The sequence below is a fragment of the Sturnus vulgaris genome, chromosome W (assembly GCF_052056855.1).
Source record: "Sturnus vulgaris isolate bStuVul1 chromosome W, bStuVul1.hap1, whole genome shotgun sequence".
NCBI lineage: Eukaryota > Metazoa > Chordata > Aves > Passeriformes > Sturnidae > Sturnus > Sturnus vulgaris.
This window is the reverse complement of record NC_142282.1, coordinates 43,882,374-43,908,535: the sequence shown is the minus strand read 5'-3', so window position 1 is coordinate 43,908,535 and position 26,162 is coordinate 43,882,374. Positions and strand designations below refer to the sequence as shown.

General features: G+C 47.0%; 1 long non-coding RNA gene across 3 annotated transcripts; it reads left to right on the top strand.

The window, feature by feature from the left end:
* Positions 1–3,244: 3,244 nt before the first annotated feature.
* LOC148220206 (uncharacterized) lies at positions 3,245–17,832 on the top strand. 3 transcript variants are annotated; one of them, XR_015799126.1, is made up of 3 exons: positions 3,609–3,740; positions 11,286–12,935; positions 15,010–17,832. It is a non-coding gene; the product is annotated as an uncharacterized LOC148220206 (long non-coding RNA). The 3 variants fall into 3 exon arrangements; XR_015799124.1 differs by having other exon boundaries at positions 14,992–17,832; XR_015799125.1 differs by lacking the exon at positions 11,286–12,935 and having other exon boundaries at positions 3,245–3,740.
* Positions 17,833–26,162: the final 8,330 nt, after the last annotated feature.

Here is a 26,162-nt window from a genome sequence, read left to right as displayed (position 1 = left end):
GACCAGACCTTCCACAGGACCACCACTTTCAACAAGACTGAAACCATCACTTCAACAAGACTGCAATTACTGCTGTGGTAGACTGCGACTATCACCCTAACAGGGTGCCAGGTCATACTCTTTCTGGGTTTAAGCCAGTTTTTCTGTATCATTGCATTTATTGTAATCTTTCTATTAAATTTTAACTCCAACCTGAAATCTCTCTCAAGGTATTTATGTGGGGTTCATTTCTCCCTCTGGTTTACTTTCAAGACAGCACAGAAGCTTTTGCAAATTCAGAAACTGGAAAACAGGTTAAAAATATCCTGCTGGTCCAGCTGGGCAAAAAATCTCAGTTGCTCGCTGATATCTTGCTGATGTCCTTCAAAAGGCTAATGGCACTAAGAGAGTTGCTTGAGATGGCAATAGTTTTTCCTTCAAAGTTGTCAAGCCACCCACAATCTGATAAGAGCCCTGTTGAGCACAGCTAGCAGTAACTGGCAGCTGTGCTGGGGAAGGAGAGGTGTTGTGCCCATTTAGGTATAAGAGCACTGTTGGAACCCTGAAGCCTGGGAGTTTTGAACTTTCTGTGCTTTCTGGAACTGACCCCCAAAAGAACACTGCTTTTGACCTGAGGCCTTGGAGAAGGCTTCGAAAACTGAGTGATGGAGTTGGAATCACTGATGTGTAGTTTGAACAGAAGTGTGCAATATCACATGGTGAAGGATTTGGAATTTAGGGGTTTAGAATATAGTAATAGGTATGGGACAAGATGGAGGTTCTGGGGCAGTGGTTGCTTCTTCCTTCTTGTTCCTTCTTCTTCTTGGTTTTAGGTGGTACTTTTTTAATTGGATAGAAAGTGCCACAGTGCAAGTCTCAGGTGTTTGGTCATTGGATCGAAAGTATAAATAATATAGATGCTAGCTTTTAATTGGATAATTAAACCTTAAAAGACCTTGTAACAAGCGAGATACAGCTCCATTTTGTCATCTTTAGCTTGTTAGCTAGAAGTGCTGTAGCACTCACTGTACTATAGATAAGAATTAATAAACAACTGAGTCCAAACACAAAAATCCTGTCTCTCGTGCTTCAATCCCGACTCTGACTGAAGGCAGAGGAAAAAAAGAAGATAAGCACTAATAGAGCACAGACCAAGATGCAACGTCTTTATTCACTGCAAGCATCTGCTCTTGCAGCAGCTGCCTGAGGTCAGGAAGTTTAGCCATTCTTTGTGTTTCATAGTATTTAAATCACCAGCTGGACCACAGGTTGCAGCTCAGAGCTGCACAATCCCATTGGTAAATATAAGGGGAGATTGTTGTTTTTTTTAAATAGGGCTTTTTTATATTTCAAAATGGACCTCTACACATAACAATGAGGCAGGGGACATTATAAGATGCTCAATATATACAGAATATAAGATATTTCGTAGTCCTCAAAGGAGGACAACAAAGATGGTTGTCTTGGTTTGAAAAGATAGGGGTCTGCTAAGGAAGGTAGGAATCTCCCTATGAATGGAAAATGTAAACCCCTTCCCTCCGAATTATAATAATTTTTAAATTATGGGGGTCCCAGGCAAAAGTTATGAGAATAGGAATAACGGTTCTTTACTGTTATGTATAATAAAGCAAACAAACAACAACTATAGTGTTAACAAGAAAAAAAAAATCAGGAACCCAGTGAGAGCCTTCTTGGCCGCAGGCACTTTCCCCTTTGGTATAGTGATGGTCACAGCTGGCAGGGAGTGCTGGCAGGCTCCAGGTGGGCAGGGCAGATGCCATGATTCCCCCACGGCTGAAGGGGGCACTGTGGCATGAGCTTGGGCAGCATGTCGCAATGATGGCTTGTCCGAGACGGAGGGATGGAAGAGAGTCTTTGCTTCACAAACCCCCCTGGGGCAGTCGATCCCTATGCCCCAGCAGGACTCTGAGGAGCACCAAGTTGGAACTGCAGGAATGAGGAAAAATCCTGGGGTAGTGGACGAGATGTATCAGAGGCTCCGGGGCGGTAGCTGGAACTGTGGGATGTCCTGGCAGGGCAGGGGTTCATGGCTACAGTGTAGAGAAACCCAGAGCAGTGCCAAAGAAGGGGCGGGGGGTAGGGCAGCAGCGACCCAACTCCCAGCAGGGCAGGGAGAAGCTGGCTTAGGACCCCAGGCATCCAAGAGAATGGTGATAGGTCCCTCTTTTAGTGAGGTAGGTGTTAATAAGGTCCCAATTCGGTGGCTGCTCTTGCAAGCAGAGGCTCACCCCACAGCAGAAGAAAGAGCTCGGGGCTGGGTTATGGCAGTGGCAGCAAATTCCTTTCCCCAAGCAGCAGTTCCAACCGTCCTCCTCCAAAGCCAAGAGCAAGAGAGCTAGCAGTTGCCCCAGCCCCCATCCTTTATCTGCCCAGTTCTCACTGTATCTCTGTCCCTCGGAGACAAACTTACACATAGGAGAAGTGTATCCAGATGCCTTCCTCTCTTGAGCTTGGCCACTTCTTTTGCTTTTCTCAAGTACCCATAAGTACCCAGTAGTTAGAGTTTCCTAAGAACTTATGGGAAAAATTCTATAAGTAAAAAGGAACAAAAGGAAAACTCAACCCCAACAATGGTGAAGGGCCATGAGGGGAAGCCATATGAAGAGCAGCTGAGGTCACTTGATCTGTTCAGCCTGGAGAAGAAGAGACTGAGGGGAGACCTCATTGCAGTCTACAACTTCCTCATGAGGGGAAGAGGAAGGGAAGACACTGATCTCTTCATTGTAGTGACCAGTGACAGGACCCTAGAGAATGGCCTCAAGTTGTATCAGGGGAAGTTTAGGCTAGATATCAGAAAAAGATTTTTCATCCAGAGGGTAGTTGGGCACTGGAACAGGCTCCCCAGGGAAGTGGTCACAGCACTAGCTTGACAGAGTTCAAGAAGCCTTTGGACAATACTCTCAGGTACATGGTGTGGCTTGGGGATGGTGCTATGCAGGACCAGGATTTGGACTCAATGATCCTTTTGTGTCCCTTCCAACTCCATATATTCTGTGATTCTTCCTTCATGCACCTAATGTTGGTGTAGGTATATGATGCTATCAAAAATATTTTGCAACAATTTCATAGAGATTTTCAAATAATTATCTGTGTCCTGCAGCAAGACACAACCAGTCTCTCTTAGCACCCAAAACTGCAAAGGACTTCTTGGTTATACTTGTTTTCACTGGCAGCATACAAGTGCTTTTGTAAACACAGCACTTCATCAGGCTCTGAAAATCATGGGAACCACGGAGACCATGGGACAACCTGTTTTTGCAAACATCTGCTGAGTGCCACCATCTTTGTCCTTTGATCTTGCTTCTTATCTACATTAATGATTTTTGGATGCAGGAATTAAAATCCCACAAATTAAGAAATAAAGAAAAAAAAAGAATGTAGAGGTTGCTGAGGGGAGCATGAGCTGTGTATCTGCCCAATATACACCTTTGGGATGCTCTTCCCCATCAGGCAGAGATTGCCTGAGCCCTACAAGAGGCACAGTGCTAGGACAATTTTAGCTTTTCTCCTCCTCAGTTCTCCACTTGGCCAAGAATATGTTGGGTTTCTCTGCTTAATGCAAATCCAGCCCTTGGAAAAACTCCACTCTTGCCTTATTACTTTTGGAACATTAGTTGTTATAGCAACAGAAGAACCCTTCAGAGTGTAGAACTGAATTAGCTCAGTTGGTTTGTCACATTGCAGCTAGCATGAAGCTGTGGCCCTGAACTCAACCAGCCTAGAAGTAAACAGGTCCCTAGGTGAGTGATTGTCCTAGGGTGACGTTATGGTGTTTGTATCTCCAATTGTGTGTTCTGTTTGTGCTTGGTATTATGTCCTGTGCATTCAGGACTGAATCTGAAAGTGAAGGTTTGTTTTGTCTCGTTATCAGCTGGCTCACCTCCCCCATGGTCTGTGTTTAGGAGAGGCTTGCTTGCTCGCTTGCTTGCTCACTCGCTTGCTCGCTTTTGCTCCTACTTTTTTTCTTGCTTTTGCCCTTGCTTTTGCTTATTAGTTAGTTCAGCTAGGCAGTCCAATTTTTTTTCTCTGGACTGTTTTTTTTTTTCCTCTCCCTTTCCTGAATACCATCAGAATCTGTTGCAGATGGGGACCTGGGAAACACCAACAAACACTGGGAGTCTGCATTTTGTGATCTGTAGCAGTCATCCCCCAGCACCAGAGACCAATAACTGGGCAACCACTCGCAGGAGAGACTTTCTGAGTTTGTCATCCATTCAGAGCGGTGAAAGAGTTTTTTGTCATCTGGTGGTGTTGTTTTGTGCTGGGGAGTGTTTTGCTTGTTAAATAAACAGGTTTTTTTTCCACTCCTCTCTGAGGAAATTCTTCCCGAACACAGCTGTGGGGGGAGGAGTCATGGGGGTTTGCTTTCTGGGGGCTCCTTCCGGAGGTTTTCCCCCAAATTTGCCCTAAACCAGGACAATGTGGTGCTTGAGAAAGTGGAAAAAAACCTGTTCTAATAATATTTTGGTTCCAATTACTTTGTGTTGGCATAGAGCAGTTACTGGCTATGTTGTTTGAATTCATAATGTCTTTTGGGGTGGAGGCCTATATGTGTTTCTGGTCCCTAGGGTTTTTTGAGGTCTTAATACCTCTATGGTCCCTAGGTTTATTTTCTTATACAGAAATTGCTCCGGTATTGTCCCTAATATGTAGTTTCTGCAGCAGAGGGGCACTGACCAGAATATCCATCGGGCTGGGCTTGGTTGTAATGGCTTGCAGGATGTTTATAAAGGTGCTGGAATCTGTTCCAAGAATGTATGGTTCATGGTTATGGTTGTGTACTCAGTTTGTTAGAGGAGAAGCAGGGGATGAGGCTTTTCAGCCTTTGTTTTCCTTTTTCTCCTCTGAATTTGTTACATCCTTATTAGAGAATGTTCATTTTCCCCTGAATATTAAAGAGACCATCTTTCTGGTGTTTAATCTGGTAAGCTTTCTCTATACAGTCTGCAGCTTCTCTAGAAAGAGAGCTGAGATTTCTAGAGGGGCTGATGAGACCCCTGACCCCAGAGTAGAGCCAGGCGTGAGAAATCCAGAGTGGTGTGGGAAATGGGAGGATATGGGCCGAATCTTAAAGGAATTTTCTGACCCTATAGCCTGGGAGTTTCCATGTGAACAAATTCAGAACCCAGCTGAGGTGGCAAAGTACCTGAAAGAGAAGTGCCATGATAACTCTAAGGAGAAAAAGATCATTGCAGTGAGCTGGGCCCTGGCATATGCTTATCGCACCCTGCTAGATACTGTAGGGCAGCAGACAGAGGAAGGGGGACAGGCAGAAAAATCAGCCACTATCCCAGTCACTCAGGCTGCAGCCAACACCCCAGGCTCGAGGCCAGCAGCTAAACCAGACAGTGAGCCTAAGCCAGCAGCTAAAACAGTTAGTAAGCCTCAACCAATGGCTGTTGCTACCAGCACGAGAAGTGGAAAGTGCACAGACAAGACCGATCGACCAGTGAATAACGATGATGATGATGATGCAGGAGAAGGACCCTCAACGCCTCCTGACATAAAACCAGGAGTCAAAGCAACTGGTACAAGATCAGAGGCCAATATTGAGTCCTTTTCCCTAAAGGACCTCTGTGGCCTAAGAAAGGATTACACCCGACCACCTGATGAGTCTATAATTAGTTGGTTGGTCTGTCTTTGGGATGCTGCAGGTGAGGCTACAATTCTGGACGGCACTGAAGCCAGGCATTTGGGATCCCTGTCACATGCTCCTGTCATCGACCAAGGAATGATGAGGGGGCCTAACCCTCACAGCCTCTGGGCACGGGTCCTGGACAGTGTAGCACAAAGATACCTGTGTGCAGACAATCTTTATATGCAACAGACCCAGTGGAAGACTATAGAACAAGGGATCCAACGCCTGAGAGAAATGGCAGTGGCAGAGATTATCTTCTCAGATGACATAACAACTAGGAATCCGGACTTGGTACCATGTACATCTGTGATGTGGCGAAAACTTGTACGACTTGGGCCACATGAATATGCTTCTGTTCTAGCAATAATGAAGCGGGATGAGAGGGATGAGACCGTGCTTGATATGGCGAAGAAGCTCCGAGCATATGCAGATGCCGTGCATGGCCCAACACATGCCAGAATCGCAGCAGTGGAAACACGTCAGCAGAAATTAGAAGACAAGATAGAGGAGAATCATAAGAGACTCAGGGAGGAGATTAAAGAGGACCTTCTCCAAATCTTGGCAGTACAAATTAGAGGCCCTGGTATCCAATGCAGACGTTCCCCTGATGGGGAGAGAAGGTACACCCCATGGGCTGAGCTGTGGTTCTTCCTACGTGATTGCAGAGAAAACATGAGGAGATGGGACAGAAAATCTACTGCTGCTCTGGCACAAAGGGTGCATGAATTGAAGGAAGGCAAGACTCAAAGAGGAAGTTCCACCAAAAGGAGAGTAGCTCCAGTTGCCCGTAGCCAAGCTGCCAAGTATGATGATGATGATGATATGTCTGATCCCCTTGAAGGAACCTCTAAGACATATGCCCAAGGAAAGAAGGATAAACAGGCTTAGAGGGGCCCTGCCTCTAGCCAGGGAGAGGCGAGGGAAAATCGTGTTTTCTGGACTGTGTGGATTTGTTGGCCTGGCACATCAGAAGCACAAAAGTATAAAGCTTTGGTTGATACTGGTGCACAATGCACATTAGTCCCATCAAGATATGTGGGGGCAGAATCTGTCTCTATTGCTGGCGTGACAGGTGGATCACAGGACTTTACCTTGGTGGAAGCTGATGTGAGCTTGACTGGACACGAATGGAAAAAACATCCTATTGTGACTGGCCCAGAGGCCCCATGCATTTTGGGCATAGATTACCTCCGAAGGGGGTATTTTAAAGACCCAAAAGGACTCAGGTGGGCATTTGGGATAGCAGCTGTGGTGACAGAGGGCATCCAGCAATTGAACACCTTGCTTGGACTGTCCAAGAATCCAACTACAGTAGGACTTCTGAAGGGAGAAGAGCAAAAGGTACCAATTGCCACTTCAACAGTGCATTGCCGACAATACAGAACAACTTGAGATGCTGTAGTTCCCATCCATAAGATGATCTGAGAGCTGGAGAGCCAAGGGGTGGTCAGCAAAACCCACTCACCCTTCAACAGCCCCATCTGGCCTGTGTGTAAATCTGAAGGAGAATGGAGATTAACTGTGGACTATGGTGCATCGAATGAAGTGACTCCACTGCTGAGCACTGCCGTGCCAGACATACTGGAACTCCAGTACGAGCTGGAGTCCAAGGCAGCCAAGTGATATGACACTATGGATATTGCCAATGCATTTTTCTCCATTCCTCTGGCAGCAGAATGCAGGCCTCACTTTGCCTTTACATGGAGGAGAGTGCAGTATACCTGGAACCAACTGCCCCAGGGGTGGAAGCACAGTCCTACCATCTGCCATGGACTGATCCAGACTACACTAGAAAAGGGTGAGGCTCCAGAACATTTACAATATATTGATGATATCATTGTGTGGGGGAGCACAGCAGCAGAAGTGTTTGAGAAAGGAGAGGAAATCATCCGAATCCTCCTGGAAGCCAGCTTTGCCATCAAGAAGAGTAAAGGTAGGGGACCTGCTAGAGAGATCCAGTTCCTGGGAGTGAAGTGGCAAGATGGACCGTGTCAGATTCCTACTGATGTCATTGTAAGGGTCGGTCCGAAGTTTCCCTTGATTTTGCCTCCCGACCATCACAAGGAGACTTCGAGGACCCCCACCCAGGCTGACTCTGAACAATGGTTTCATGGCCTGGCCAAGATGGATGCTTGCCAAGTGACTGAGTGCTGGTGTATTGTGTTCACTGGACTATGCTGTTGTGGCACCAACCAGAGGTTGTGTTGTACCACCTGGAAGTTCTGTTGTACCAACTGAGGACTGCTTGGCCGCACCTGTCTCCTGCAGCACCACACAATGGTCCATAAATCTTCCCACCTCTTGGCCAGAAGCCACTCGCTTTGGAGAAGGGCTATAAAAGAGTGACCCTCTGGAGAAGACCCTTTGAGATCTCCCCACGGACGAAGACTCGTCTATCGGCTGACCCGTGAGGATGTCCGTCTTCTCTGTTGGTAGCTATTTTCCCATCCCTTTCTTCTCTGTCTCTCTCTCTCTACTTTGTTTCCTATATCTCTCCCTTCTATCGCAACTGAGTTGTTGGCATTTAATGAAAATGCATTGCTGTTGTTGAATAAACTGATTTTGTCCCCTGCATTTTGCCTGTTTGCACCTTTGAGATCAAAAGAACCATCACTATCCCCGCTCTGCATTAATAGCGGATCATGACAGTCATCAACAAAATCACAGCTATGTCCCCACCAACCAAGAAGAAGGAGACACAAGCTTTCTTAGGTGCCATAGATTTTTGGAGAATGCACGTTCCTGAGTACAGTCAGATCGTGAGCCCTCTTTACCTGGTTACCCGCAAGAAGAACAATTTCCATTGGGGCCCTGAGCAGCAACAAGCTTTTGTCCAGATAAAGCAGGAAATTGCTCATGCAGTAGCCCTTGGCCCAGTCAGGACGGGACCAAATGTGAAGAACGTGCTCTACTCTGCAGCCGGGAACCATGGTCTGTCCTGGAGCCTTTGGCAGAAGGTGTCTGATGAGACTCGAGGCAGACCATTAGGATTTTGGAGTTGGAGCTACAGAGGGTCTGAAGCTAACTACACCCCAACAGAGAAGGAAATCTTGGCCACCTACAAAGGAGTCCAAGCTGCCTCAGAGGTGATTGGTACAGAAGCACAACTCCTCCTGGCACCCCGACTACCGGTGCTGGGGTGGATGTTCAGAGGAAAGGTTCCCTCCACCCACCATGCCACCAGTGCTACATGGAGCAAGTGGATTGCCCTTATCACACAGCGCGCCCAGAGTGGAAAACTGAATCGCCCTGGGATTTTGGAAGTAATTACAAACTGAAAGTTTTGTTGTCACAGATGAGGAACAAGAACCAGTGACACGGGCTGAAGAAGCTCCACCATACAACCAACTGCCAGCAGTGGAAACACATTTCTCTCTATTCACCAACGGTTCCTGTTGCATTGTAGGGATGAATCAGAGGTGGAAAGCAGCTGTATGGAACCCCACAAGATGGGCCACTGAAGGAGAGGGTGGATCCAGTCAACTTGCTAAACTCAAAGCGGTTCAACTGGCCCTAGACATTGCAGAAAGAGTGTGGACACACACATTTAGAGAGGTAGAAAATTGCAGCTTGGCAATTCCTCTCAGGCCTGGATTTCTTCTGTCTCTCAGTTCCATTCCCAGGCTGACAAGCTGACTACAGCTTCAGTTAAGGGAGGTAGTCTCCCAGAGTGATAACTTGGTGAAAAACAGAGTGGAATTCATAATAAAGATTAGCACCTGGTGTCTTTCCCATGGGACTTCCGGACATGCTGTCCCAGGGCATGTTTGTCCCAATCGTCCAATGAACTACTGTCCTGTCCTAGCTGCACGTAACACACTTTAAATACAGAATGTCCGTACAATAAAGTTGGCCTTTTTTCCCCAAAAGAGGTCCATGTGTGTTGCTGTCCTTTCTCTCTCTTTGCAGTGCAGTAACCACAAAAGAGAGAAGTGGCCAAAGCTTTATCTCTACACTGCTTCATGGATGGTAGCCAATGCTCTGTGGGGATGGCTGGAGAGATGGAAAGAGGCTAACTGGCAGCGTAGAGGAAAACCAATTTGGGCTGCTGAAGAGTGGAAAGACATTGCTACCTGGTTAGAGAAACTACCTGTGAAGGTTCGCCATGTAGATGCCCATGTCCCCAGAAGTAGAGCTAATGAAGAGCAGCACAACAATCAGCAGGTAGATCAGGCTGCAAAGATTAGGGGTGTTGAAGATAGACCTTGATTGGGAACACAAGGGAGAGTTGTTCCTAGCACGACGGGCCCATGATGCCTTAGGCCACCAGGGTGGAGATGCCACCTATAAGTGGGCATGAGACCGAGGGGTGGATCTAACCATGGACAGTATTTCTCAGGTTATCCATGACTGTGAGACGTGTGCTGCCATCAAGCAAGCCAAGCGGGTGAAGCCCCTCTGGTATGGTGGGCGGTGGTCCAAGTACAAGTATGGGGAGGCCTGGCAGATTGATTACATCACACTGACCCAGACACGCCAGGGCAAGCGCTACGTGCTCACCATGGTAGAAGCCACCACGGGATGGTTGGAAACCTGCCCTGTGTCTCATGCTACAGCCTGTAACACCATCCTGGGCCTTGAAAAGCAGGTCCTTTGGAGGCATGGTACCCCTGAGAGGATTAAGTCAGACAATGGGACTCATTTCACAAATAGCCTTATCATCACCTGGGCTAGGGAACACGGCATTGAGTGGGTGTATCATATCCCCTACCATGCACCAGCTGCAGGTTAAGTGGAGAGGTACAATGGACTGTTAAAAACCACCTTGAAGGCAATGGGTGGGGGATCTTTCAAAAACTGGGAGCAGCATTTAGCAAAGGCCATCTGGTTAGTTAACACCCAAGGTTCCACCAACTGAGCAGGTCCTGCCCACTCTGAGTCCCTGAATATAGTAGATGGAGACAAAGTCCCAGTGGCACATGTCAGAGGTTTTTTAGGGAAGACAGTGTGGATCAATTCTGCCTTGAGTACAGACAAACCCATTCGTGGGATTGTCTTTGCTCAAGGACCAGGTTGCACAGGGTGGATAATGCAGAGAGATGGAACAACACGATGTGTACCTCAGGGAGATCTGATTGTGGGGTGAGGCTCATATGCAAATATCATTGTTTGCTGGATGTTATTACCACTGTCTGTACATTAGATCACACAGACATGAGACAGAAGGAAATGTGTAAGTGTCGAAGGTCTGAGCAAGTGAGATAGAACGAAATGTGTAAGTGTCAAAGGTTTGAGCAAGTGACATGGAAGGAAATGCGTTTGAGTAAGTGAAAGATGGAAGTTTTTACTTGATGAAGTTTTTACATGGTGTTTAGTACTATGTTCACGATATGGAGGTAAGGGGTGGAATGTCCTAGGGTGACGTTATGGTGTTTGTATCTCCAGTCGTGTGTTCTGTTTGTGCTTGGTATTATGTCCTGTGCATTCAGGACTGAATCTGAAAGTGAAGGTTTGTTTTGTCTCATTATCAGCTGGCTCACCGCCCCCATGGTCTGTGTTTAGGAGAGGCTTGCTTGCTCGCTTTTGCTCCTACTTTTTTTTCTTGCTTTTGCCCTTGCTTTTGCTTATTAGTTAGTTCAGCTAGGCAGTCCAATTTTTTTTCTCTGGACTGTTTTTTTTTTCCTCTCCCTTTCCTGAATACCATCAGAATCTGTTCCGGATGGGGACCTGGGAAACACCAAGAAACACTGGGAGTCTGCATTTTGTGACCTGCAGCAGTCATCCCCAGCACCAGAGACCAATAACTGGGCGACCACTAGCAGGAGAGACTTTCTGAGTTTGTAATCCATCCAGAGTGGTGAAATAGTTTTTTGTCATCTGGTGTTGTTTTGTGCTGGGGAGTGTTTTGCCTGTTAAATAAACAGGTTTTTTTTCCACTCCTCTCTGAGGAAATTCTTCTTGAACCCGGTGGTGAGGGGGGGAGTAGTGGGGGTTTGCTTTCTGGGGGTTCCTTCCGGAGGTTTTCCCCCAAAATTTGCCCTAAACCAGGAGAGTGATGATAGGATAGATTTGAACACATACAAAGGATCCCAGACAATTCATTCAACCCTAAGTGCAGATGTAGCATTGGCCAGGGAAATGGGCAGTCTGAACTCCCAACCAATCAATTTTCTTGAGCCAGGAAATTGAAATCCTCTACTTAAGGAGGGCCCAGAAAAATAAAGAGAGCTTTTTGTCACATGAACCATCAAGAGGGTCATGTCTCTGTCTCCAACCGCAACCCCATTCAACATTATATCTGGTGACCCTGACGTGATGAGAAAAGCCACTCTGTGTGCACAGTGGGGGAGACAGACCAACAAGCAAAGAGAGCCGTCAGAAAAAAAAAATGAGAAAAGCTGAAGAAAAATTACAGGCGACCAAGAAGAGCCACAAAAACAGCCCATCAGGCTGTAGAAAAATAAAACAGTGTAAGAACCAGAGAGAAACGGTAAAGCTGATAAAAACAGCAGCATTAAAACCGGGGTGTTTGATCTGGAAAAAGCCAAAATGCTAGCAGACAATAAACAGAGAGAGAAAAAGCTGAAAAATAGAAGAAAAAAACCCACTAAGGATATAAGTGGATTAATCTCCGCAAAAGAACATCTAGTCTTTAAGCTATGAATTTTCTTTTACTTCAAAAAGGACTAAAGCATGAGCAACAAGCTCTGAAAGCCATTATGGACATTATAAAACTCTTAATGTTTATTTTAAACTGTCTGGAGCAGTTAGATATGCCACCGCCAGCACCCACCAAATCACCCAGCAAAGACCAAGAGAAGGGCAGAGTGAATGCCGTCTCAGGAGAATGAGCAGAGAAAAAGGGATTAAACCCAGCACGGAATTGCCATTATTTGCCAGAGCCCCCCCGCAACCGCTGGCACCAACAGTGCCTATATGGTGCGTGAGCTCACCAATGCCATGATCGCCTGAGCCACTGTGTGCATCCTCGGAATGGCCAGGGCCCCCCACACCTCAGCTACAGAAACTGGTTTTGGGCTCTGTGCCCTGTAACGTGCCGCGGAGATAGCCTGCTGAAAAACCCCAACATGGCAGACAACATGTGCTACATGGCAGCTAGCACATGGCAGCAGACTCACTCACCCAAAATGGTGGAGCGTGGGCACCACAGAAGCAGCCCACAGAATAATCTCAAAATGGCACAGCCCAGGACACAGCCCATGGGGGAAAAGATACCCTTCCCCAAGATGTGGAGGCAGAGGCTGGACCCACTCCCCTCGTGGTGCCCGGGGCTCCCTCCCGTGCCCCCACCAGACCCCGGAAGCATCACAGCACCAGAAACTGGAAGAGAAGCCAGGTGCTAGTCATTGTTCTACTGGTTTCAATCTGTTCTTATAACGTCTCACTCCATCTCTTTCTATAAACAAAACTGAAACAAGCTCATAATAGCAAACAATACTTCTATTATCTCTTGCTTAAGCATCTAATAATCATTAACCTATCGTTTGTTTATCTAACTGACACCCTGATCATTATGAATTGCTTCTAACCCTTAGCTAAAATCTTAACTCTTTAAAATCATGATTCAATATGTTTGTTCTTAATATTGTTGCTGTTACTGTTCATTTCTTATTCCACTGCAGTTTGTTTTCAGTAAATTGTTACCTCAACCCATAGTATCTTCCTTTTTGTCCCTCTCAGTGGAGGGGGGAGGAAGGGAAGTGGTTTGTTTGGAGTTTAATTCCTAGATGGTTTTAAACCACCACATTTAATGGGCACCCAAGTGGGGCATGAGAGTGTTGCGATAACAACAGATTTGCTGAGAGTGAGTTTGAAATAATTTTGATCTAAGCATTTGTGTATTCGGTATGGAGCTCCCTGTTTACAATGTGGATCAGTCTGTTCACAAGGTTGTGTGTTGGGATTTTAGGAGTTCTTTTGTTTTGTGGGGTTTTTTTTCTTAAGGAATTTTCCCCCATATATGTTGTTAAGAGACAATACGGACCAGATACTTAAGAGAGACAAAATAAGTGGTGACAGCTCAGGGGAGGGGTCCAGCTGGATAGTCTTTTACCTGGGGATTTCTCATGGAGGGCAGAGATACCAAGAGATTTAGGCTGGGGGAAGGGGTTGGGTGCCACCCTGAGATCTCACACTTGCTCTCAGCTTTGGAGGAGGACAGTTGGAACTGCTGCTTGGGGGTGGGAATTCGCTGCCTCTGACAGATCCCAGCCCAGTCTTGCTTCTTCTTCCATGGGGTGAGCCTTTGATAGTGAGAGCAGCAGCTGAACTGGGACCTTATTAACACCCTACCTCATTTAAAAGGACTTTCATCATCTGCTCAGGGGGCCTTTCCCTTGCCCTCCTCGGGAGCCAGGCTGCCGTGGCCCTGCCCCTCCATTCTTTTGCTACTGCCCCATGTTTTGCTACATTGTAACCCTCACACCCCCTGCCTGTCGAGATGTCCCACGGTTCCAGCTACAGTTGCAGAATTTCTGATACATTAGTCTAACACTTCGGGATTTTTGCTCATTCCTGCCTGTCGGGATTGTTATTCTCTTTAAATCTTCAAAAGAGCTGAGCAGTTGTTAGTTGCTATAAAGGCGTTTATTGTAAAAGCACATCAGTCTCAAAAGACAGAGTCCCAAGTGTTAAAGTCCATACTAAAAGCTTGCAGCATAGAGTCCCAAATAGAAGTAAAGTCCTGATTAGAAGTAGAAGCAGCTCCTGGTGAAAGGCCCCGAGAAGGCCAAAGTTGCAGGCTAGTACAGAGTCCTGAGCAGAGGCAGAGGTTGCTGCCTGGTACAGAGTCTTGAGAGGCAGATGCTCCCTGGTATTTTCTTCTTCTGTTCTTTCCTTCTTTTTCTTCCTCTTCTTCTTCTTCATGTGGTGGTAGTGATGATGATGATGGTGGAGGAGGAGAGAGAGTGAGAGTGAGAGAGCTCTCACTCCAATACAGAGATTCTTATTTACAAATTACCTAATGAGCTAAAAACACAAATCTGAAGCATTTCTTCTAAACCTATTAGAATTATAGTTTTTTAATATGAATGTTTAAATATGAATGTTTACGTATAATCTGTGCATATAGCCTATCTGTTCTATCTGGAAAATGTAAGCAATATTCTTACTATATGTTTATTATGTCTAAAACTATGTTTTTGAGCTCTCACTGAGACTTGTTTTTAAAACTTGTTTTTGTTTTTGAGCTCTCACTAAAGCTTGTTTTTCACACTAAATTCTAAGACTTTTACTTCCTAAGGCACTTAAAATGTATTCTTATTTACTTAAACTTACTTACTTAAAGCTTAAGCTTACACCGCTATTTCATGTATGAATGGCTTAATATACTTTAATTTCTCTAAAAGCTTTAATTCAAACCCTGCATTTTGATCTCTCTCTGAGGAACTCAGAGATCCTCTGTTTTTCAGACTCCAACACCTGCCATTCCAGCTTGCTGCTTTCGAGAGTCCTGCTGGGGCACAGGGATCCACTGCCCCTGGGGGTTTGTGAAGCAAGATCCTTTCCCATGCCTTCCCATCTCAGTCAAGCGTCATTAACCGCATGGTCTCCAAACTTTCATCGGAGCACGTCCTGCAGCTGCAGGGGAGTCACCGTACCTGCCCTGCCAGGAGACTGTCAGCATTCCTGTCAGCTGTGGTCACAACTACACCAAAGGGGAAATTTATTAAAAAGCTGGACGGGACTGTTTATTGGGTTTTCTGTTCTTGTTTGTTGTTGTTACCATTGTTGTTGTTTGTTTGCCTTGCTATTGAAAGGAATTATGGACTTGTCTTCACAAACAAACTGTGAGTCGGATGGTAAATAAAGCTAGATACTGAGAGATAAAAGAAACGATGGGAAGGATTCCACTGATAGATAAATGGAATGAGAGATTCCTCCTTACAAACAAACTGTAGGTCTGCTGATAAATACAATTGAATACTGAGAGATAAAGAAACAATGGGAAGAACCATGAATTCCATAAGGAATTCCACTGAGTGACACAAGGAGAAGACAATGGGGGGTATACATTAGAAGAGGATCTTAGGTATTTTGGGAAGTCTGTACCTCTCAAGTACCTCAGCCACTGGGGAAAGAGAGAGGGACATGTGGTCGAGAAATTAGGATAAAAAGGAGGCTGCATCCTCCAAAAATCCGAGAGACCTCAAGGAAAATACCCTGTGACCTCTCCCTTTATTCAAATAAAGTTACAGGACTCCTCTGTCTCCTTTTTGGACATAAATCGCTGGTATTTGTAGATTAATTTTCCTGACACTATATATACACACACTAATAAAAAACTGTTATTCCTTTTCTCATATCTTTGCCTAAAAGCCCCTTAATTTCAAAAGTATAACAATTCAGAGGAGGAGGTAATATTTTCCATTCCAAGGGAGGCTCCTGTCTTCCTTAGCAGACACTTGTCTTTCAAAGCAAGACATTGTGGTACCTAACCCTGTATATACTCCCCTACATGAAATATGTGCTCCTCACTATGCTTTTTTCAGAGCAGAGAGAGGGATCAGGATTGTTTTCTTGCTGTACTGCAGTATATGATTTTCTAACATGATAGCATCAAGGAAAATGAGGGTCATTTGGGATGTTGTCTTGGGTTGCAATGCAGGATGTGACCAAAAGAATGTATTCTATCACCATTTGTTGAAATATAGTGGGATAGTGATCCTTATCTCCGGGGGAGATATCTTCTGTTAATGGGCCATCTATTAAAACCAGATGGGGCAGTGTTCTTTATCTTTTACATAACCCATCCTTCTTCCAGGGAGGTATCTTCTGTTAATGGGCCATTGAGTCCCACTACATGACTGATAAAATTACATCATCCCATTGTGAGATGCTCCACCCAGGGGGAGGAGCCAAGCATTTACTACCTAGGTAAAATCTGAGATTTGGAAGATCAGAGCAGCCTTTTTCCACTGGATTCCCAGAGGAAAACCAGACCCTTCTACGTCATCACTGCACCTTTGGAAGAAAACCGCACCCTTCTACAGGACCACTGCTTCAACTGAACCACATCTGTCACTCCAGGAGGACTGCAGTCACCATTTAATTGGACTGCTACCAACACCCTGATTGACGGGGTGTCAGGTTGTATTCTGACTCTGTCAGTGTTTTGGGTTTTTTGTATTACTGTATTCTTATTTTAATTTTCCTAGTAATGAACTATTCTTCCTATTCCCATATCTTTGCCTGAGAGGTCCTTAATTTCAAAATTAAAATAATTTGGAGGGAGAGGGTTTACATTGTCCATTTCAAGAGAGTCTCTTGCCTTCTTTAGCAGACACCTGTCTTTCAAACCCAGACAGATGTGTATTCAGTTCTGCTCTCCTGTGGCCTTGGCTGCTGTGTCTGGGAATTCATTAATAATCATACCCTGCTTTTGGGGGGAAAAGGGCAGGATGATTGTCCCCAGCTTTTCACCTCCTTCTCCTCCTTCAGGACTGCTACAACAGCTTTTGAGAATTTTGAATTCCCTTTGGATGTTAAGGACAGCATATCCTTGATGCTAAATCTGCTATGTCTCCTCTGTATGGCCTCTGCCATGTTTAGAGGCAAGACAGGTTTCTAGGGAAGTTATCCAGAGACCTGCCCCAGGCATGGATAATTCTGATCGGCATGGAATGTGGGAGAAAATGGGCAAGTTTTTGAAGGAGTAGTCTGCTCCAGTAGTTTGGAAGTTCACCACTGAACAAGTGCAGGACCCTGATAAAGTGGCAAAATATTTGAAAGGAAACTGCAGTGTTACTTCCAGAGTGAAGTTATGCAATGTGCTGGGTCTTGGATGCTGCCTACCACACACAGTTCACCACTGTACAACACTTTCAGGGAGAGGGGAAGGAAAACAGGTTAAGTCAGATTACAGAGATGAAAGAGATCCAACTGGCTTTAGATATCATTTAACAAGAGAAATGGCCAGTGCTCTATCTCTACACTGAGTAGTGGATGGTAGCAAATGCCCTGTGTGGGTGTCTCAATGTCTTTGTTTAAAAAACAGGTATTTGCTAAGAAAGAGCAAGAGTCCCTTCACTGAGATGGAGAGTGCAACTCCCTCCCTTCCAATTTTTATAATTTTGGAATCAGGGGCTTTCAGGCAAAAGATATGGGGATAGGAATAACAGTTCTTTACTCATATATCTAACAAGGCAAACAAAAGAAACAACAACAGCTATAAAAATTGACAACCAAACAGAACAGTATAACTCAGTTCCAGTCCTTTTTGGCCTCAGACTCTCTCCATGCTGTCACTTACCGGTGGTGTGGGCAGGGCAGGTCCCACGCAGCTGAAGAGGGCTGGGGTGATGGTGGCGGCCCAGGTGTGAGAGGGATGGAGGAGCGACTCCCCCCTCACGATGTCGGTTGTGGTGCACGACAGCGTGCCCGGGGGTAGTAGGATGAAGTGGGAAGGCAGTAGCGCGATGTCTGACAGCAGGGAACGTGGCTCCTGGCGTTGGGATGGAGGGAAGGGTGGTAGGTAGAAGCACCAGCTGTCTTCCTCCAACTCCAAGAGAGAGCGAGAGAGAGCAAGCAAGCAGGCCCCTGCCCCACCTCTCCTTTCCGATGTTCCCCCTCTCCCCACACACTGCGAGCGAAACCGTTACTAGCTAGGGTGTAGCAACAAATACCTAGCATAACAATAGGAAAAATTCCACAGAAAGAAAAGGGAAGAATTCAACCCTCAACATGATCCACCCCTCAATTTTTCCCATACTAATATGCATACATGCCGTTACAGATACAGGCAGAGTACCATAGGTAGTTCACCCAAAAACAAGATCTCCTTGGGGTGCGCATTGGGTCTCTCCATCCTTTTGCATCACCCACCAGATGCAACCTGGTCCCTGAGCGAATACAACTCCCCGGATGGGATTGTCTTTGCTGGAGGCAGGATTCACCTAAACAGTTTTTCCTAGCATGCCTCTCATGTGCACCACTGGAACCTTATCTCCATCTGATATTCCCAAAGCCTCAGATTGGGCAGGGCCCGATTGGTTAGTGGAACCTCGGGTGTTTACTAACCATGTGGCCTTTGGTAGATTAATTTCCGAGTTCTTGGCAGTTCCCCCACCCAGTGCCTTCAAGGTGGTTTTAAGCAGGCCATTGCACCGTTCAACTTTCCCTGCAGCAGGTGAGTGGTAGGGGATATGGTACACACACTCAATGCGGTGTTCTCTAGCCCAGGTGTTTATAAGGCTGTTCTTGAAATGAGTCCTGTTGTCTGACTCAATACTCTCAGGGGTACCATGCCTCCAAAGAACCTGTTTTTCCAGGCCCAAGATGGTGTTCCGAGCAGTGGCATGAGGAACAGGGTAGGTCTCCAATCATCCAGTGATGGATTCCACCATGGTCAGTACATAGTGCTTGCCCTGGTGGGTTTGAGGCAGTGTGATGTAGTCAATCTGGCAGGCCTCTCCATACTTATATTTGGACCATCGCCCCCCATACCAGAAGGGCTTTGCCCACTTGGCTTGCTTGATGGCAGCACACATCTCACAGCCACGGATAACCTGAGAAATACTGTCCATGGTTGGATCCACCCCTCGGTCTCGTGCCCACTTATAGGTGGCATCTCTGCCCTGATGACCTAAGGCATTATGGGCCCATCAAGCCAGGAACAAGTCACCCTTGTGTTGTCAATCTAAATCTATCTTTGACACCTCTATCTGTGCAGCCTGATCTACCTGCTTGTTGTTTTGATGCTCCTCATTAGCCCAACTCTTGGGGACATGGGCATCTACATGACGGACTTTTACAGGCAACTTCTCTACCCGAGTGGCAATGTCATTCCACTCATCAGCAGCCCATATTGGTTTTCCCCTTGTCCTGGTTTTGGGCAAATTTGGGGGAAAACCTCCAGAAGGAGCCCCCAGACAGCAAACCCCACGACTCCTCCCCCCCCACCCCACCGGGTTCGGGAAGAATTTCCTCGGAGAAGAGTGGGAGAAAAAACCTGTTTATTTAACAAGCAAGACACTCCCCAGCACAGGGAAAAAAGACAACACCAGCTGACAAAAAAAACTCTTTCACCGTTCTGAAGGGATGACAAACTCAGTCTCTCTGGCGAGTGGTCGCTCAGTTATCAGTCTCTGGCGCTGGGGATGACTGCTGCAGGTGACAAAGTGTAGCCTCCCGGTGTTTCTTGGGGTTCCCAGGTCCCCGTCCGTTCAGATGGTATCCAGGAGAGGGAGGGGACGGGGTGGAAGAGAAAACAGTCCAGGGAAAAAGTTGGACTGCCTAGCTGAACTAACTAATAAGCAGAAAGCAAGGGCAAAGCGAAGGAAAGAAAAAGGCAGAAGCGAGCAAGCAGGCAAGCAAGCAGGCAAGCAAGCAAGCAAGCAAGCAAGCAAGCCGAGCTAAAACCTCTCCTAAACATAGACCATGGGGGAGGTGAGCCGGCTGATAACAAGACAAAACAAAGCTTCACTCTCAGACTCAGTCCTGGAAGCACAGGACATAATACCAAACATAATCAGGACACACGATTGGAGATAGAAACACCATAACATCACCCTAGGACATTCCACCCCTTATCTCCATATCGTGAACATACTAAACAGCATGTAAAAACTTCAGCAAGTAGAAATTTCCATCTTTCACTTATTCGGACACATTTTCTTCCATCTCACTTGCTCAAACCTTCGACACTTACACATTTCCTTCTATCTCACTTGCTCAGACCTTTGACACTTACATATTTCCTTCTGTCTCATGCTGCCTCACCCCACAATCAGATCTCCCTGAGGCACACATCGTGTTGTTCCATCTCTCTGCATTACCCACCATGTACAACCTGGTCCTTGAGCAAAGACAATCCCACGAATGGGTTTGTCTGTACTCGGGGCAGAATTGATCCAAACTGCCTTCCCTAACAAACCTCTGATATGTGCCACTGGGACTTTGTCTCCATCTACTTTATTCAGGGACTCAGACTGGGCGGGGCCCGCTCGGTTGGTAGAACCCCGGGTGTTAACTAACCAAGTGGCCTTTGCTAAATGCTGCTCCCAGTTTTTGAATGATCCCCCACCCAATGCTCTCAAGGTGGTTTTTAACAGTCCATTGTACCTTTCCACCTTCCCTGCAGCTGGTGCATGGTAGGGGATATGGTACACCCACTCAATGCCATGTTCCCTAGCCCAAGTGTTGATAAGGCTATTCTTGAAATGAGTCCCATTGTCTGACTCAATCCTCTCAGGGGTGCCATGCCTCCAAAGGACCTGCTTTTCCAGGCCCAGGATGGTGTTACGGGCTGTAGCGTGAGACACAGGGTAGGTCTCCAACCATCCAGTGGTGGCTTCCACCATGGTCAGTACATAGCGCTTGCCCTGGCGGGTTTGAGGCAGTGTGATGTAGTCAATCTGCCAGGCCTCTCCATACTTGTACTTGGACCACCGCCCCCCATACCAGAGGGGCTTCACCCGCTTGGCTTGCTTGATGGCAGCACACGTCTCACAGTCATGGATAACTTGAGAAATACTGTCCATGGTTAGATCCACCCCTCGGTCTCGTGCCCACTTATATGTGGCATCTCTGCCCTGATGACCTGAGGCATCATGGGCCCATTGAGCCAGGAACAACTCTCCCTTGTGTTCCCAATCAAGGTCTATCTTCGACACCCCTATCTTTGCAGCCTGATCTACCTGCTGATTGTTTTTCTGCTCTTCATTAGCCCTACTTCTGGGAACATGGGCATCTACATGGCGAACCTTCACAGGTAATTTCTCTAACCGGGTAGCGATATCTTTCCACTCTTCGGCAGCCCAAATTGGTTTTCCTCTACGCTGCCAGTTAGCCTCTTTCCATCTCTCCAACCATCCCCACAGAGCATTGGCTACCATCCATGAATCGGTATAAAGGTAAAGCTTTGGCCACTTCTCTCTTTCAGCAATGTCTAAGGCCAGTTGAACCGCTTTGAGTTCAGCAAGTTGACTGGATCCACCCTCTCCTTCAGTGGCCTCTGCTACCCGTCGCGTGGGGCTCCATACGGCTGCTTTCCACCTCCGATTCATCCCCACAATGCGACAGGAACCGTCGGTGAATAGAGCATAGCGTGTTTCCTCTGCTGGCAGTTGGTTATATGGTGGAGCTTCTTCAGCCCGTGTCACTGGTTCTTGTTCCTCATCTGTGACACCAAAACTTTCACCTTCAGGCCAATTTGTAATTACTTCCAAAATCCCAGGGCGATTCAGTTTTCCAATCCGGGTGCGCTGTGTAATGAGGGCAATCCACTTGCTCCATGTAGCACTGGTGGCATGGTGGGTTGAGGGAACCTTTCCTCTGAACATCCACCCCAGCACTGGTAGTCGGGGTGCCAGAAGGAGTTGTGCTTCTGTGCCAACCACCTCTGAGGCTGCTTGGACCCCTTCGTAGGCAGCCAAGATCTCCTTCTCTGTTGGGGTGTAGTTAGCTTCAGACCCTCTGTAGCTCCGACTCCAAAATCCTAATGGTCGGCCTCGAGTCTCACCAGGCACCTTCTGCCACAGGCTCCAGGACAGACCATGGTTCCCGGCTGCAGAGTAGAGCACGTTCTTCACATCTGGTCCCGTCCTGACTGGGCCAAGGGCTACTGCATGAGCAATTTCCTGCTTTATCTGGGTGAAAGCTTGTTGCTGCTCAGGGCCCCAATGGAAATCGTTCTTCTTGCGGGTGACCAGGTAAAGAGGGCTCACAATCTGACTGTACTCAGGAATGTGCATCCTCCAAAAACCTATGGCGCCTAAGAAAGCTTGTGTCTCCTTCTTGTTAGTTGGTGGGGACATAGCTGTGATTTTGTTGATGACATCAGTAGGAATCTGACGCCGTCCATCTTGCCACTTCACTCCCAGGAACTGGATCTCTCGAGCAGGTCCCTTAACTTTACTCTTCTTGATGGCGAAGCCGGCTTCCAGGAGGATTTGGATGATTCTCTCTCCTTTCTTGAACACTTCTGCTGCTGTGTTCCCCCACACAATGATATCATCAATATATTGTAAATGTTCTGGAGCCTCACCTTTTTCTAGTGTAGTCTGGATCAGTCCATGGCAGATAGTAGGACTGTGCTTCCACCCCTGGGGCAGTCGATTCCAGGTGTACTGCACTCCCCTCCATGTGAAAGCGAACTGAGGCCTGCACTCTGCTGCCAGAGGAATGGAGAAAAATGCATTGGCGATATCGATAGTGGCGTACCACTTTGCTGCCTTGGACTCCAGCTCGTACTGCAGTTCCAGCATGTCCGGCACGGCAGCGCTCAGTGGTGGAGTCACCTCATTCAGTGCACGATAGTCTACGGTCAGTCTCCATTCTCCTTCAGATTTACGGACAGGCCAGATGGGGCTGTTGAAGGGTGAGTGGGTTTTGCTGACCACCCCTTGGCTCTCCAGCTCACGGATCATCTTATGGATGGGAACCACAGCATCTCGAGTTGTTCTGTATTGTCGGCGATGCACTATGGAAGTGGCAATTGGTACCTTTTGCTCTTCTCCTTTCAGAAGTCCTACAGTACTTGGATTCTCAGACAGTCCAGACAAGGTGTTCAATTGCTGGATGCCCTCTGTCACCACAGCTGCTATCCCAAATGCCCACCTGAATCCTTTTGGATCTTTAAAATACCCCCTTCGGAGGTAATCTATGCCCAAAATGCATGGGGCCTCTGGGCCAGTCACAATAGGATGTTTTTTCCATTCATGTCCAGTCAAGCTCACATCAGCTTCCACCAAGGTAAAGTCCTGTGATCCACCTGTCACACCAGCAATAGAAACAGATTCTGCCCCCACATATCTTGATGGGACTAATGTGCATTGGGCACCAGTATCAACCAAAGCTTTATACTTTTGTGGTTCCGATGTGCCAGGCCAACGAATCCACACAGTCCAGAAGACACGATTTTCCCTCGCCTCTCCCTGGCTAGAGGCAGGGCCCCTCTAAGCCTGTTTATCCTTCTTTCCTTGGGCATATGTCTTAGAGGTTCCTTCAAGGGGATCAGATATATCATCATCATCATTCTTGGCAGCTTGGCTACGGGCAACTGGAGCTGCTCTCCTTTTGGTGGAACTTCCTCTTTGGGTCTTGCCTTCCTTCAATTCACGCACCCGTTGTGCCAGAGCAGCAGTAGATTTTCCATCCCATCTCCTCATGTTTTCTCCGCAATCACGTAGGAAGAACCACAGCTCAGCTCGTGGGGTGTACCTCCTCTCCCCATCAGGGGAACGTCTGCGTTGGATACCAGGGCCTCTAATTTGTACTGCTGAGATTTGGAGAAGGTCCTCTTTAATCTCCTCCCTGAGTCTTTTATGATTCTCCTCTATCTTGTCTTCTAATTTCTGCAGACGTGTTTCCACAGCTGCAATTCTGGCATGTGTTGGGCCATGCACAGCATCTGCATATGCTCGGAGCTTCTTTGCCATATCAAGCACGGTCTCATCCCTCTCGTCCCGCTTCATTATTGCTAAAGCAGAAGCATATTCATGGGGCCCAAGTCGTACAAGTTTTCGCCACATCACAGATGTACATGGTACCAAGTCCGGATTCCTAGTTGTTATGTCATCTGAGAAGATAATCTCTGCCACTGCCATTTCTCTCAGGCGTTGGATCCCTTGTTCTATCGTCTTCCAGTGGGTCTGCTGCATATAAAGATCATCTGCACACAGGTATCTTTGTGCTACACTGTCCAGGACCCGTGCCCAGAGGCTGTGAGGGTTAGGCCCTCTCATCATTCCTTGGTCGATGACAGGATCATGTGACAGGGATCCCAAATGCCTGGCTTCAGTGCCATCCAGAATTGTAGCCTCGCCTGCAGCATCCCAAAGACGGACCAACCAACTAATTATAGACTCATCAGGTCGTCGGGTGTAATCCTTTCTTAGGCCACGGAGGTCCTTTAGGGAAAAAGACTCAATATTGGCCTCTGATCTTTTACCAGTTGCTTTGACTCCTGGTTTTATGTCAGGAGGCGTCGAGGGTCCTTCTCCTGCATCATCATCATCATCATCCACTGGTCGATCAGTCTTGTCTGTGCACTTTCCACTTCTCGTGCTGGTAGCAACAGCCATTGGTTGAGGCTTACTGTCTGGTGTAGTTGTTGGCCTCGAGCCTGGGGTGTTGGCTGCAGCCTGAGTGACTGGGATAGTGGCTGATTTATCTGCCTGTCCCCCTTCCTCTGTCTGCTGCCCTACAGTATCTAGCAGGGTACGGTAAGCATATGCCAGGGCCCAGCTCACTGCAATGATCTTCTTCTCCTTAGAATTACCATGGCACTTCTCTTTCAGGTACTTTGCCACCTCAGCTGGGTTCTGAATTTGTTCACATGGAAAATCCCAGGATGTAGGGTCAGAAAATTCCTTTAAGATTTGGCCCATATCCTCCCATTTCCCACACCATTCAGGATTCCTCACGCCTGGCTCTACTCTGGGGTCAGGGGTCTCAGCCCCTCTAGAAATCTCAGCTCTCATTCTAGAGAAACTGCAGACTGTATAGAGAAAGCTTACTATATTAAACACCAGAAAGATGGTCTCTTTAACACTCAGGGGGAACTGAACATTCTCTAATAAGGATGTAACAAATTCAGAGGAGAAGAAGGAGAACAAAGGCTGAAAAGCCTCATCCCCTGCTTCTCCTCTAACAAACTGAGTGCACAACCACAACCAAGAACCATACATTCCTGGAACAGATTCCAGCACCTTTATAAATCTCCTGCAGGCCATTAAAACCAAGCCCAGCCCGATGGATATTTTGGTCAATGCCCCTCTGCTACAGAAACTACGCATTAGGGACAATACCGGAGCTATTTCTGGATAAGCAAATAAACCCAGGGACCACAAAGGTATTAGGACTTCAAAAAACCCTAGGGACCAGAATCCCATGCAGGCCTCCACCCCAAAAGACATGAATTCCAACAACATAGCCAATAACTGCTCTATATCAACACAAAAGAATTTGAACCAAATTATTATTATTAGAACAGGGTTTTTTCCCACTTTCTCGAGCCTCGAGTTGGGCGCCAATTTATTTGTCCTGGTTTTGGGCAAATTTGGGGGAAAACCTCCAGAAGGAGCCCCCAGACAGCAAACCCCACGACTCCTCCCCCCCCACCCCACCGGGTTCGGGAAGAATTTCCTCGGAGAAGAGTGGGAGAAAAAACCTGTTTATTTAACAAGCAAGACACTCCCCAGCACAGGGAAAAAAGACAACACCAGCTGACAAAAAAAACTCTTTCACCGTTCTGAAGGGATGACAAACTCAGTCTCTCTGGCGAGTGGTCGCTCAGTTATCAGTCTCTGGCGCTGGGGATGACTGCTGCAGGTGACAAAGTGTAGCCTCCCGGTGTTTCTTGGGGTTCCCAGGTCCCCGTCCGTTCAGATGGTATCCAGGAGAGGGAGGGGACGGGGTGGAAGAGAAAACAGTCCAGGGAAAAAGTTGGACTGCCTAGCTGAACTAACTAATAAGCAGAAAGCAAGGGCAAAGCGAAGGAAAGAAAAAGGCAGAAGCGAGCAAGCAGGCAAGCAAGCAGGCAAGCAAGCAAGCAAGCAAGCAAGCAAGCCGAGCTAAAACCTCTCCTAAACATAGACCATGGGGGAGGTGAGCCGGCTGATAA